General features: G+C 41.8%; 1 protein-coding gene and 1 pseudogene across 1 annotated transcript in view; one reads left to right on the top strand and one right to left on the bottom strand.

Moving 5' to 3' along the window:
- Gigyf2 (GRB10 interacting GYF protein 2) overlaps positions 1-14,576 on the bottom strand; it is a 154,299-nt gene that overhangs the window by 49,380 nt on the left and 90,343 nt on the right. The window lies entirely within an intron of this gene.
- LOC105980895 lies at positions 2,997-3,513 on the top strand (annotated as a pseudogene).

Below are 14,576 nucleotides of genomic sequence, written 5' to 3'. Positions count from 1 at the left end.
AGACTTTCCAGCCCCAGCTGGCTTTGCACTATGATCCTCAGATCTTGGCCTCCTGAGTACCTAGGATTACAGGCATGAGCCACTAGCATCAGGCTACAAAATGAGTTTTTTGAGTATCCCACTCACCTAACGATTAATGAAAGGCTTCATTCCAGCCTATTTAGTGAGTCAACTACATCTCTAAGTCTCTTACACTTCAACAAAAACTTGTGCCAAAGTAAAAACAATTGCTTTTGGTCTACTGAAAGTGTATCTGTATACTAATAAACTTGAAAGTGTATCTGTATACTAATAAACTTTCCTATCATTTCCATTACTCAGGGCCTAGATTCTGTTACTAAGTATAGTTTCCAGAGCAGGCTGGATTCAAACTGTGATCCTAAGTTTCAACCTCCAGAGTAGGTGGGATTATAGGCATGAGCCACTGGCATCTGGCGCTAACTACTTTCGTGTTGTGGTCTGTAGAGTCCGTGTGCCCCAGCAACCCCTGCTGTTGGTTTTGTCTAAGTCATTGTGTACAACAATTCATCCCTGACAAACAGAATCCAACTAAAGTGATGAGGTGCCATTCTGATACTAAGCTTAAAAAGACTGTGGCTTCCGCCTAAGGAGAGCCAGCAGTCAAGGCATGGTGTGACCCAGTGGAGAAGCTTATATTACAAAAAACTGAGGCCTGCCACCACAAGATGACCCAACACCAAGAGCGTCTGAAAAGATGAGGGCAGAGCCTGTACACAGAAGCTAACAGCCACAGCATTCTTGGTTGCTGAAGGTAAGCAACTAATAACTAATGACCGGCATGAGACCTTCTTTTAGGGCTGAGGTGGGTATAAAATTATGCTGTGTTAATGGGTGTACAACTGAAAATTGGCTTAAATCCACTGATCTGGACACTTTAAAAGGTCCCATTTTATGGTATGGAAATTATATGATAATCAAGTTGTGATTTTAAAACTAAAAATACTTTAAAATTTTTAAAGGAGACAATCCTTTCTATAAACTACCATTTTCATTAAATGACTTAATGAAGAGAAATTTAAAACAAAGAAACCTTTAATGTGAGGGCAGGGTGTGGCAGGAATAGAAAGTAGAAGGCAAACAAGGGTAGGAAGAAACCTCAATGTATATAAATTGGAAAATAGTGAAGAATTGCTTTTTACAGAGAAATACATGCCAAGTACTGAGCTGCAATTTGTACATACAAAGCTAATTACATGATTACTAGTCAAACCACTCACTTTCATTATCAACTTTCACACCAAGCTTCTGAAAAATTAATAAATGTACCAAAGTAAACAACAGCATTAATGGAAAAATGCATAATTCATCAAAACCCATTATCAGTACTTTTCCTAACAATTCAAAGTTAATATTAAAATGTTAAAATTATTATGCTAGGAACTAACCTATGAATATTAAAAATAGAAATTTATCCAGAGATGGTGGCACATGCCTATAATCCTAGCACTAGAGAGGTGAGGCTGGAGGATTATTGAGTTGAAGCCAGCCTGGGCTACATACAGAGTCTGAGGCAATCTAAGCCACCCAGTGACACTTTGTCTCAAAAAAAAATAGGGAGGGGGAGTTATGTGAAAGCTAATCAAAGAAAGCTCTCCATCCTTTCTTCCTTCAGAGAACGTCTCCCTGTGTGGCCCAGGAAGGCCTCAAGTGCACAAGTATATGCCACCATGTCCAGTATGACATTTTTATATTGTGGCCCTCTAGACAGTTACTATTTTATAATCTAGTTTTCACTTACGATAGCAAATAGTTCTCTATGATTATACATCTTCCTACTAATGCAAATGGGGGGCATGCTAGTTATATCTTGCTACTACTACTAAACCATAATGAACTTGTATACTGTAACTAACTTTTTTCCCATTGTAGACAATTAGGCAAGAAGTATCTACCACCATGTGTACTTTGCATTTTTTTCAATTACTTACTGTGAATGAAAAACTTAAAAGGGTAAAACTACTAGGCCAAATGACAGGCTTGATGTATTAATACACCTCCACATAAAAAATGGGAAAAGGAAAAAGCCAGGCGCCGGTGGCTCACACCTGTCACCCTAGCTACTCAGGAGGCTGAGATCTGAGGATCAGGTTCAAAGCCAGCCTGGGCAGGAAAGCTTTTGAGACTTTTATCTCCAATAAACCACTAGAAAACCAGAAGCGGCTCTGTGCTCAAACGGTAGTGCTTGCCTTGAGCTGATGAGTGCAGGGACAGTGCCAGAGTTCAAGCCCCATGATGGACCAAAAAAAAGGGGAGAGGAGAGGAGGACCCAAACATTTTATTATTGGTATTATTAGCACTGAATGATGCTATACTTGACTTGTACTAGTGTTTGAATACTCATGACCTTGAGCTTCCTAGGTATAGAGGAGACCCCAATTAAGAAGATATGGTGGACAAAGAACTATCAAGATCCAGATGGAAACAACGGGTTTCTTTGTTATTGTTTTTGTCTTGTTTATCTGTTTTTAGGAGGGTAAGTGGGGAGGAAAGAAATGGAGGAACAAAAGGTGAACAAATGCAGCAGTGGTACTAATTAGACACTATGTTAAAAATGAACTGTACAACTTGTGGGTGGGGACAGGAGAGAAAATTAGGAGAGTATTGTCCAAAGAGAAATGTACTCATTTCCTGATTTATGTAACTGTAACCACTCTGTATATCACCTTTATAATAACAATAAAGCAATAAAAATAATTTTATTTTGTCTGTCATGGGGCTTGAACTCTGGGTCTGGGCACTGTTCCTGAGCTCTTCAGCTCAATACGAGAGCTCTACCACTTGAGCAACAGTGCTACTTCTAGTTTTCTGGTGGTTAATTGGAGTTAAGAGTCTCATGGACTTTCCTGTGCTGGCTAGCTTTGAACTGCAATCCTCAATCTCAGCCTTCTTAGTAGCTAGGATTACAGGCGTGAGCCACCAGTGCCTGGCTTAAAACAAAAAAAAAAATTAAAAAAATAAAAAAAGATCCACCTTTTGGCTGGAACCCCCATCTTCCAGTAATTTGCCAAAATGACGAACACAAAGGGGAAGAGGAGAGGGACTCGATACATGTTCTGTAGGCCCTTCCGGAAACATGGAGTTGTTCCTTTGGCCACATACATGAGAATCTACAAGAAGGGTGATATTGTAGACATCAAGGGAATGGGTACTGTTCAAAAAGGAATGCCCCACAAATGTTATCATGGCAAAACTGGAAGAGTCTATAATGTTACCCAGCATGCTGTTGGCATTGTTGTGAACAAGCAAGTTAAGGGCAAGATCCTTGCCAAGAGGATTAATGTGCAAATTGAGCATATTAAACACTCTAAGAGCAGAGAAAGCTTCCTGAAATGAGTGAAGGAAAATGACCAGAAAAAGAAGGAAGACAAAGAGAAAGGAACCTGGGTTCAACTGAAGCGCCAGCCTGCTCCACCCAGAGAAGCACATTTTGTGAGAACCAACGGAAAGGAGCCTGAGCTATTGGAACCTATTCCCTATGAAGTCATGGCCTAAGAGATGGTAAAAAATAAGATTGCTGGACTATAAAAAGAAAAAAAGAAAAAAGACCCACAGCCAGGTGCTGGTGGCTCACTCCTGTAATCCTAGCTACTCAGGAAGCTAAGATCTAAGGATCATGACTCAAAGCCAGCCCTGGCAGGAAAGTCCGTGAAACATATCTCCAAAAAACCACCAGAAAACTGAAAGTGGTGCTGTGGCTCAAGTGGTAGACTACTCACCTTGAACTGAAGAGCTGAGGGGCAGCGCCCAGGCCCAGAGTTCAAACCCCATGACAGACCAAAAAAAAAAAAAAAGATCCAGATGGCATGAGGACTTGAGTCAAAGCCAGGAAACGGGCCAGATGGAACACAGATATGAAAACAGAGGGCTCAAGCCATTCCTGCTCACATGAAATATAAGACACGGTACAAGAGAGAGCCAGTCAGTATGTTCTACAAAATGCAATAGCCCATCTGAAGTAGCCCACCAAGCCAAAGAGAAAAAAAATCCACTCCCAACTGGTACCCTAAAATAAACCTTTGTTTTTCCAATTGTCCTGTCTTGATAAATCCTTTTACTAATCCTCAACCTCAGCTCCAAATATCTACATCTAAGCCTGTACATGGATATTTGGAGGGCTTCTTTGCTTTTATCAAGACTGTCGCTAGTGTTGCACTAAGCTGGTGTCTAGAACTCATTGCTCTTAGGGTTGAGTGATCTTCGAGGTGCATAACCTACAGATCTCTGGCCAGGGCAACTCTCTGGTTGTCATCGATGACAACAACAACAAAAAAAATCAGCAAAAAGAAGATCTTCCTGCCTATAGCCTCAAGGTGAAGAGCCTGTCTGTTAGCTATTTCAAGCTTCTGCTTCCAATCTCCAAGGGGACTTATCTCTCTCCTCCTACTTTTACTTCCAAATCCTCTTATGCTCTGGGAAAAAGATTATTCTTGCCCTGTAGAAGGAGTCTTGGTGCCAGTAATGAGTTTCCCCTGCCCCTCATTTCTCTGGTTTTATCCAGAATGTGCACTCTGACTTAGTGTTTTAAGTCCTCTCAACTTTGAGGACTGCATTCTAGGAGTCCTTCCATCCTTGAAAGTTGCACCCCAATTTTGGGGACCCTCTCACTGGTTAATGTCCGTCAGAGCAGCTTTCCCGATTCTATGCCCTTGTGGACATTTGGGCCCCTTTTCTCCTGGTAGGACACTTAGAGGAGACTTGGGCACTGGAAACCCCTCCCTCAACATGGAACAAATCTCTTTATTCCTTTAAGACTCACCCCAGGCTACCCTTGTTAAAGAGAAACAACACTTCTCTGTAAAGTGGCCTGGCCAGCTTATAACAAACTGCCAGGGGGAAAGTTCAGATCTCAAAACAATGCTTTTTTTTTGGGGGGGGGGGTAAAGGGAGTACTGGTACTGGGGCTTGATCTCAGGGCCTTGAGCTTTGGCTCAGGTGTTTCACTTATGGTTGGTGTACCATAACTGAGCCACGCCTCCTGTATCAACTTTTTTTTTGCAGATTAATTGGGAGATAAGGATGTCAGACATTTGTCTGCCCAGCTGGCATGGAAGTATGATTTGCATATCTCTGCCTCCTGAGTAGCTAGGATTATAGGCATGAACCACCAGCACTCAGCTTCAAAGCAACACTCTTAACCATAAGACCATTCTAGAACTTGACCTCTTTTGCTGTTAACTCCTCTGATGATCCTTCCTACCCCACACCTCTTTCTTTCTAGGATATAGACTTCAGGGGGCAATGTCTGGCCTTATTCTCTGAAGCTGAAGACTCAGCTCATATTCTAAATGACCCTTAGCTTTCCTCTGCATCACCTATACAGTCTAATATGGGTCTCTTGCCCTCCTCCCCCTTCTTCCAAGTGCTCAGTCCTTCCCAGGAGCCTGAACCCTACTTCCAGCTTCTAACAGGCTTGTGCTCTTTCTTTAAATTTCTTCCAATCACTTGGAGTTGCCCTTCTTCCTTATGCAGGAAACTCTGGCCTTCTAGCCTCCTCAGAACACCAGGTCAGGTCAAACATTTAATACCTGAAAACAGGACCTTTTAAGACAAGCTAAGAAAGGTCTTTACCCTTTGGTCAAGGGGACATGTATGCATGTCACTTTTCCCCCTATCCGACCTAGATAAAAATCTCAGCTAGGCTTGTCTCTGTCAGCCAAGACTCTTCCACTTTTGTGAAAGAATTCAAAGCTCTTTCCTGGTGTGACATTTTGGCCATTTTAAACATATGTTGCACCCATGAGGAAAGGTCTAGAATTCAGTCACTTAGCTGACACTTGGGCTGGTGAGGCTTACATTCAAAACGTCCCTAGAAGAAATGCCTTCCCAAGAAAGGCTAAATGGGATTAGAGGGAAAGATCAAGGGACAGAGATCAAGGAAATCAGATGATTACTTGCTTCTTGAAGGACAGGCAGAGGACCTGTTAACTTAACAAATTAAGGGAAATTCCTCAAGGTCCCACTGAAAATCTTTTACTCCAGGGAAGAAATACCATGTGCAATTATATCTCTTTAAACCCTGAGATATCACGAAGTCTAGCAGTATTAACCAAGCATTTATCAGCCATCATCACCAGACATTAGAAAAACATGGCAAAAGTAGAACCCCAAATGATTGTATCAGGCCTCTAACTGCTTTCCCAACCTAACTAGAAACAGGCGTAAACATAGGCAGGTTAGAGCGGGGTGCAGGTGGCTCACACCTATAATCCTAGCAACTCAGGAGGCTGAGATCTGAGGATTGTGGTTCAAAGCCAGCCCAGGCAGGAAAAGCCATAAAACTCTCATCTCCAATTAACCACCAGAAAACCAGAAGTGGTGCTGTTGCTCAAGTGGTAGAGTGCTTGCCTTGAGCTGAAGAGCTGAGGGATGAGTTCAAACCCCACGACTAACAACAACAACAAAAAAGAAGTAGGCAGGTTGGACTGAGAGTATGGCTTAGTGGTAGAGTGCTTGCCTAGCATGTATGAAGCCCTCGGTTCAATTCCTCAGTACCACATAAACAGAAAAAGCCAGAAGTGTCACTGTGGCTCAAGTGGTACAGTGCTAGACTTGAGCAAAAAAAGCTCAGGGACAGTGCCCAGGCCCTGAGTTCAAGCCCCAGGACTGACAAAATAAAAGTAGGCAGGTTGACATACCACTCGAGCATCTACCCAGAACATTGTAAGTCAGGATACAGTAAAAACACTTTCTCAATGTTCAATACAGCCAAGTTACAGAAACAACCCAGACACCCCAGTATAAATGAGTGGATCAAGAAAATGTGCTACATATATATACTCATTTGCAAGGAAATAGATGGACTCAGAACAAATCATGTTCATGTTGAATGAGCTAAGCTAAGCTCAGTGAGACAGTACATATGCTAGATCTAAACTATAACTGGATATAACTTATACAGGGCTCTATGCATTTAGATACAAACTGACTAAAGAAGTATACCCTTAATGGAGGAACCCAATGGGGAACTGCCTGAACATCCAAAGTACTGTTTACCAAAACAAATTCCAGGAAATGGAAACATGTTTTTGTTGTTCATTGTTTTAGGGAGGGGGAAAAATGGGGGCACATGAATGGAGGGAAGAAGGGTAAGCAAGAGGGTATATATTGTACTCAATATATACTATGTAAAAAAGTGAACTATGCAATTTATAGGAAGGAACAGGAGAGGAAAAATGGGGAAAAGTATAAGATGTGGTAAACTGACCAAGAAGCACTGTACTCATTAACCCCTTTGTACAACTCTTTAATGATAACAATTAAAAAGAAAAAGAAAAAGAAAAGTGGGCAGGCTGAGAAGATGGCCTTGACAACTGCCAACTCCATTCCCACTCGGGGTACTGTCGGGCTCTGCATATTCACCCCCCTAGACTGATTGTGGGTTACTAACAGCCACAAGCTCTCTGGCGGCTCTCAATGGTCAGCTGTAACTGTTGCCGGCTGGGACATTTCGGGCACAACTGTCAAAATCATCAGGCCTACGTTCACACTGAAGGTAGGATTGTCTTGTTCTTTACAAAAGGAGAGGTCATCCCAAGCCTAGGACTCCTATGAACCATAGCCTAATCCCAAGGACCAGCAGATGCCTGCCTCCCTTCCTTCAACCCAGTTTCTGGGCCACAAGAAACCAACAGACAGGGGACACCTCCTATAGCTCAACTGATGGGGCTATAAAGGTGTCCAAGTTTTTCATCTCTATGGAAGAGCCCTGGGTAGCCCTAAATGTGCTGGGAGATTAAAAACCACCTTATTCATAGATATAAGTGCTTCATATTCTGCCCTAATTACTTCTCTGGTCCCACTTTTCAATCTCCTATCTTTTTTGGGGGGGGGTCGGTCATGGGGCTTGAACTCTGGGCCTGGGTACTGTCCCTCAGCTCTTCAGCTCAAGGCTAGCGCTCTACCACTTGAGCCACAGCGCCACTTCCGGTTTTCTAGTGGTTTACTGAAGATAAGAGTCTCATGGACTTTCCTGCTTGGGCAGGCTTTGAACCATGATCCTCAGATCTCAGCCTCCTGAGTAGCTAGGATTACAGCTGTGAGCCACGGGCGCCCGGCTTCCCATATCTTCTTCAGAGAAAAAGATGGACAACTTTGACAGGGTTGTTTAATTCTCCCAGCTGTTCAGCTTACCAGAAACCGCTGTCTTTACTCACTGTGTTGCTACTCTTACAGTCCTATCCTATTCCTGGGATGTCATGTCTCATCCAAACTGAGAGCTAGCCTCAGGGTCTAGGGAAGAGATAGTTCAGGATCCACTCTTTTATTGGTATTTCTGGTCTCACAGTTCCAAGTCACCCTTGACTACAAACTCCATACTTCACCAAGTTTTTCCTGAGGTCTAGAACACTAATTCTCCTCTTCACTTTCTACAACTCCAGTTAAAATATTTCTAAAAGATCCCAACTTCTTCCCTAGGCACCTCCAATATCCCCTTCAAGCTACAGGTAGAAAGAAAACTCCAGGGCTGATATTGCTAAATTCTTTTTTGGGGGGGGAAGAGGGAGGTTAGTTGTGGGGCTTGAACTCTGGGCCAGGGAGCTGCCCTAAGCTCTTCAGCTCAAGGCTAGCGCTCTACCACTTGAGTCACAGCGCCACTTCTAGTTTTCTGGTGGTTAGAGATAAGAGTTTCATGGACTTTCCTGCTCAGACTGGCTTTGAACTACAACCCTCAGATCTCAGCCTCCTTAGTAGCTAGAATTACAGGCAAGAGCCATACATGTTTACAATTCCCCCCTCTAATACACCTGTTCTGGCTAGCAGCAATGAAATCAGATGATGCTTATGGTACAAAATCTCAGTACCATTAATAAAGGCAGTTTTCCTCATCTACCTAATTATCCTAACCCATAGACTGGATTAAATCAAATCTTCATGAGGATTTCCTGGTTTATAGTGCTCTATTTGAAGGATGCCGTGCTGGGAATGTGGCTCAGTGGTAGAGCGCTTGCCTTGCATGCATGAGGCCCTGGATTTGATTCCTCAGCACCACATAAGCAAAAAGGGGGGAAAAAAAGCCAGAAATGGCACTGTGGCTCAAGTGGTAGAGCGCTAGCGTTGAGCTGAAGAGCTGAGGGACAGCGCCCAGGCCCAGAATTCAGGCCCCACGACCGGACCCAAAAAACAAACAAACAATTTGAAGGATGCCTTCTTTTGCAATCCAGTCCACTGGGACACTCAGTTCCTATCTGCTTCTGAGTGGAGAAGTACTGATAGCTGGGTTGCTGACAGCCCACTGCCATGGCATGGCATGGCAGGGAGATCTTGTCAGGGACAGCCCTTAGTTTTTGGTCAGGATCTAGGCAAAGGACCTTTCCCAAATAAAGATCTCTGAGTCTGCACAACATTCTTATTTGTAGTCCTAACAAAAAGGCCTCTCATTTAAATACCAACAAATACTATAGACATTGGAAACATAAGGACTTAAGGTTCCCCCAATAAGACCTAGATTTCCCTACAAAAAGTACAGGTCCTGAGACCAATTCTAACCCTTGTGATAATACATTTAACTGAAAAACAAAAGGAGTTAATTTTAAACCAACAATAATAATTGGGGGCCAGTGGCTCATGACTGTAATCCTAGCTAAGAGGTTGAGATCCAAGGATCACTGTTCTAGGGAAGCAAGAGAGAAAAATCTCTGAGACTCTTATCTGCAAGTGGTAGAGCACTAGCCTTGAGTGGAAAAAGCTAAACCCTGACCCCAATTTCAAGCCTCAACACAAGGGCACATCTGGATCCCACAGTTTGCACTTATAGCCTAAAGCTTCTATGAGGTTTGAGGAGGACTCAAAAGAGAGCCTCTATACTGGATCATTGAGTAAGCCGAGCTCTCCAGGCTCCCTATATATTCACAAGAAGGGGGGAATTAAATTGGGAGTCCTGACTCAGTCATCCAGTAGCATACCTGTCAAACATATGGTAGTTTCAGAGGTGGCCTTATGTCTCAGTGCATTAGCATCCATGTTCTAAGAGGCTTCCAAACTGATTCTGGGGTAAGGGATGACAGTATTCAGTCCCCATCAAGGGACAGATAGTCTAAATTCAAAAAACCAACCACTGGAAATCGGATAGCTGCATTCAAAAAAACTAAAGTCTCCTTTTAGGAACCTCCGACCATCAGATTCATCCCTGTCAAACCCTAAACCTAGCCAAATTATTGCCAAACCCAAATTCTGATCCCACACTCCAATATTCCTGCTTAGAAGTTATTGGTCTCACCTGCACTGCCAGGTTTGACTTCCCTGAACCACTTGTTACCTGCCTCGATGATGGCAGGAGCTACTAAAGAAATTTGGCCCCTCCCTGATAGCCCTACTTCAATCCAACAGGGAGAGCACTCAATCTGTCTTGCGCGTGCGAGAGGGGTGTGTGTGTGTGTGTTCAAGTATATGTTTATATACTAGAAATGGATGTGTGTGTGTGTGTGTGTGTGTGTTCAAGTATATGTTTATATACTAGAAATGAAAAGGACTTTTAACAGCCCCAAACATCCCAATCAAACATGTCCTGAGATCACACTCACTCAATCTGTCTTGCGCGTGCGAGAGGTGTGTGTGTGTGTGTGTTCAAGTATATGTTATATACTAGAAATGAAAGGACTTTTAACAGCCCCAAACATCCCAATCCAACATGTCCTGAGATCACAAACTTACTAGAGGCAACCAAGCCCCCAACAAGGATAACCATACTTCCTTGCAAAGCCGTTCGGAAGGCCACTAGGGTATCTTTGGGTAATTATCAGGCGATAAGACAGGGAGGTCAGCCCTCTTCTGCCTTCTCCCCAATATTCCTCTAAGGAAATGGGAAGGCAATGCCTAAGGTTTCTCGTATACCCCCAAGGGTTGTTTACAGGGACAAGACCATCATCTCCTTCTGCCTGAGTCCTTCTAACGGAAGGTACATTTTGTCTGGCCTTCAGTAATCTACCCACCTTCGAGACAGTACCCTACAAAACCTTTTAAACATGCTTTCTTTCACAAGAGAAGGGATGATCCAGACTGTGTTCTATCACTTAGTTTATCTTATCTGCTGCTATAAAAAACCTTGAGAAACCCATTTCTTCTCCAAACTATTCAGAGGCAAAAGACTTTACCAGGGAAAGATTGGCAACTTGATTTCTCCCATATACACCCTTGCAAAGGCCTCAAATACTTGCTTGTTTCTGTAGATACTTTTATACTAGCTTAATAAAGGCTTTTCCTGGGGCTGGGGGTTTAGCCCAATGGAAGGGCACCCGCCCGGCACGCACAAGGCCCTGGGTTCGGTCCTCAGCCCTGGGGGAAAAAAAAAAGGCTTTTCCTATCCAGACAGGTATTATATTGAACATACAAAACTTCATTTTGGCTTCCTTATATCTTTACAATTGGATAATGGTCCCATGTTCCTATCGCAGGGTAGGTTACTCAGGAACTTTGCCAGGCTCTTCATATTAAAATTTGCCTATATGCTGCCTGGTATCCACAATCTTCAGGTAAAGTAGTAAGAACTAAATGTACCCTAAAAGATACCTAAGCCAATTAATGCAGGAAACACAACAATCCCAGTCCACCCTGCTCCCAGTAACACTTCTTTGATCGCAAAGAGAAAAGCCTACCTTAGTCCTTCTGAAGTATTGTATGGAAAGCCTTCTCTTCCGATAGAACTAGACCCAGAAGCCCAGCAAAATTGACCCAGTATGTCCTATCACTAGGAGTAATCGACAGTGACCCAGGAGTACCAACAGGCTAAAAAATCCCGAATCAGACTCATTAGAAAAGTCTCCAAAAAAACCTACCTTTGGACCTGGAGATTGGATGTATCTTAAAATACTTCTCTCCAAGATAGAGCCTTAAAGTCTAACTGGACAGGTCCCCATCAGGCACTTTCAAGTGTTTTTCCATGGATTCCTATCTCCAGGATCAAGACACCACCTCCACCCCAAGACTCCCTGACTTCCAGTTACCACTGGGAGCCTACAGAAGACCTCTGTTGTTTTGACAACTCCAGGCCATAAAGTTACAAATGATGCTACAATGCAGCTTCCATCATCACTCTGTGACCCTTTATGGCCTCTTAGGCCCCTAGACAGACTCTTGTACATTTCATTTAGATATTCAATTAGATCCTGCTGTGTCCCTATGGACCACTTCATAACCTTCTTCCAAAACAACGAATATATAGGTAGGGACAGCTCTATAACTTACTCAACTCCAAGAAGTTACCAGATGATTGAATACCTTCCTACTAGCACCAGGACTGGTTTTATTGTTCTGGGAAGAAGCCCCATTTAAGATGATGCGGCAGATAGAAAAATGCCAAAGTCCAGGTAGGATGAGAAAGCAAGTCAAGGCCAGAAAATGGGACAGATATGAAAACAGAGAACTCAAACCACTGCTACCATGATACATGAAAGAAAGCCAATAAACAGGATCCACTAAATAGAATAGCCAATCAGCTGCCATGATACAAGAAAGAAAGCCAATAAACAGGATCCACTAAATAGGATAGCCAATCAAAAGTAATTTGCCCAAAGTTTCTCTTGACTGGCATCCTAACAAATTTTGCTTTTTTCCTATTCTCCTATCTTAATAAATTATTTTACTAGCCACAGACCTCAGTTCCAAATTTCCACAACTCTAAGCAACAGTCCCAACAACCCAACCAATTTAAAAAATTAAAATGTCACATTAATGTGAATCATCTGAATTTTTCTTTAAAATTATTTAAAAATTTACCCGATGTATGTAACTGTAACCCCTCTGTGCATTAGCTTTATAACAATATTAAAAATAAAAAATTCACATTTTTGTTTCCTTTTATGTGAATTTTTGTTTACATATTTTCCCTAAGATGTTCACTTTGTCAAATCCTGAAAAACCTTTTCTATTAGTACCTAGGAAAAATAAAAATATAAAGGATTGGATAGGGTAAGAACAAAGGAACTATTGTTAAAAAAAAAAATCTAGTTGTTAGGCTGGGAATGGGGCTTAGGGGTAGAGTGCTTGCCTCGCATGCATGAGCCCTGGGTTTGATTCCTCAGTACCACATACATAGAAAAAGCAGAAGTGGCACTGTGCTCAGTTAGCCTTGAGCAAAAAGAAGCTCAGGGACAGTGCCTAGGCCCAGAGTTCAAGACCAGGATTGGCAAAAAAAAAAAACAAACGTGTGTGTGTGTGTACACTCTAGGGCTTGAACTCAGGCCTGGGCACTGTCCCTAAGCCTTTTTGTTCAAGGCTGGCTATCTATCACAAATCACAGCTCCATGTTCAGCTTTTTAGTGGCTAATTGGAGATAAGAATATCATGGACTTTCCAGCCTGGGCTGACTTCAAACCTTTATCCTCCTATCTCAGCCTTCTGAAAGGCTGGGATTGCAGGTATAAACTACCAGTGCCAGGCAAGAGATTTTTTTTTTTTAATATAATGGATTAGAGAGTCTTTTGCTGACCATCATTGGAGAATCATTCCCACTGTTACAGCAAATAGTAGTTTGTTCTTTTGCATTGATATAGGATCCCATTGTATGACCTTTCCACAACCTATTACTCTTATTACTCTACTACTGACCACCCATTTATGTTATTTCTGGCTTTTTACTATTACAAATTATGCTTCTATAAACATTCTTGGATATCAATTTTGTTGAACAAACAATTGCATTTGAGAATATAGTTCATCTAGATATGAAACTGTTGGGTTATAGCAAGTTCGACTTTTGTAATTTTCCTAAAACAATGGTACTACTATATCCACTTGATTGTTACTCAAATCCCTAGCGAACAGTAACATGATCAACTTCTCTATAAACAAATACAATAAGACTCACAGGATTAAGAACAAGACTCAGGACACAGCACCTGCTTCTAGGACCGCATGAATAAATGACCTGATACAATACAGTTGATACAATATATTGATCTATCTCATTTCATCTTCATATTAAACACAAAACATTAAGTCAAACCTCACCATCTCTATTATTGTGAAGAACGGGATCCCTGTAGTTTCCAAAATTTATGTATCTGAGTCATAGCCATATCAGAAATAGAACTTACAAAACTTATTCAACTTCCTAATCCATTTTTATATTATTCTAAGTGGTTTATTCACAAACTAGAACCAGTGAAAGAAGCCAGAAATTCTAGAAAAAACTGAAATAAGAAGAGGAAGATCTAGGATCTAAACGTGACAGGCTCCAAATAGGCAGCAGATATGCCATGCAGAGTGTAACTTCAGGATGCAGTCTATCAGCATCTCTAAAAGGGGAAAGATGGAACAAAATATATTGCAATCTTCAAATAAATGCTATTTTAAAATTTTTCATTAGCTTACATTGGTTAGAGGGAGATTTCATTGTTACATATCCACATTCATATACAATATGTTCCAATCAATCTCATGCCCTCTATCATGCTCCTTTTCCCCTCCCAAAGTTTCAACAATAAATGCTAAATATTCAAGTTCTTCATGGTAATTTAAATGTGATATCTCAAGCTGCTTTCATGTCTAACTCTTCTTTCCATATCAGTACAATAAAGTCAACTTAAACACTTTAGCTTATCACTTTTAAATTTTTAACA

Source organism: Dipodomys ordii, unplaced genomic scaffold, assembly GCF_000151885.1.
Source record: "Dipodomys ordii isolate 6190 unplaced genomic scaffold, Dord_2.0 Scaffold1, whole genome shotgun sequence".
NCBI lineage: Eukaryota > Metazoa > Chordata > Mammalia > Rodentia > Heteromyidae > Dipodomys > Dipodomys ordii.
Note: the sequence above shows the minus strand (reverse complement) of the source record. Positions and strands in the feature narration are given on the sequence as shown.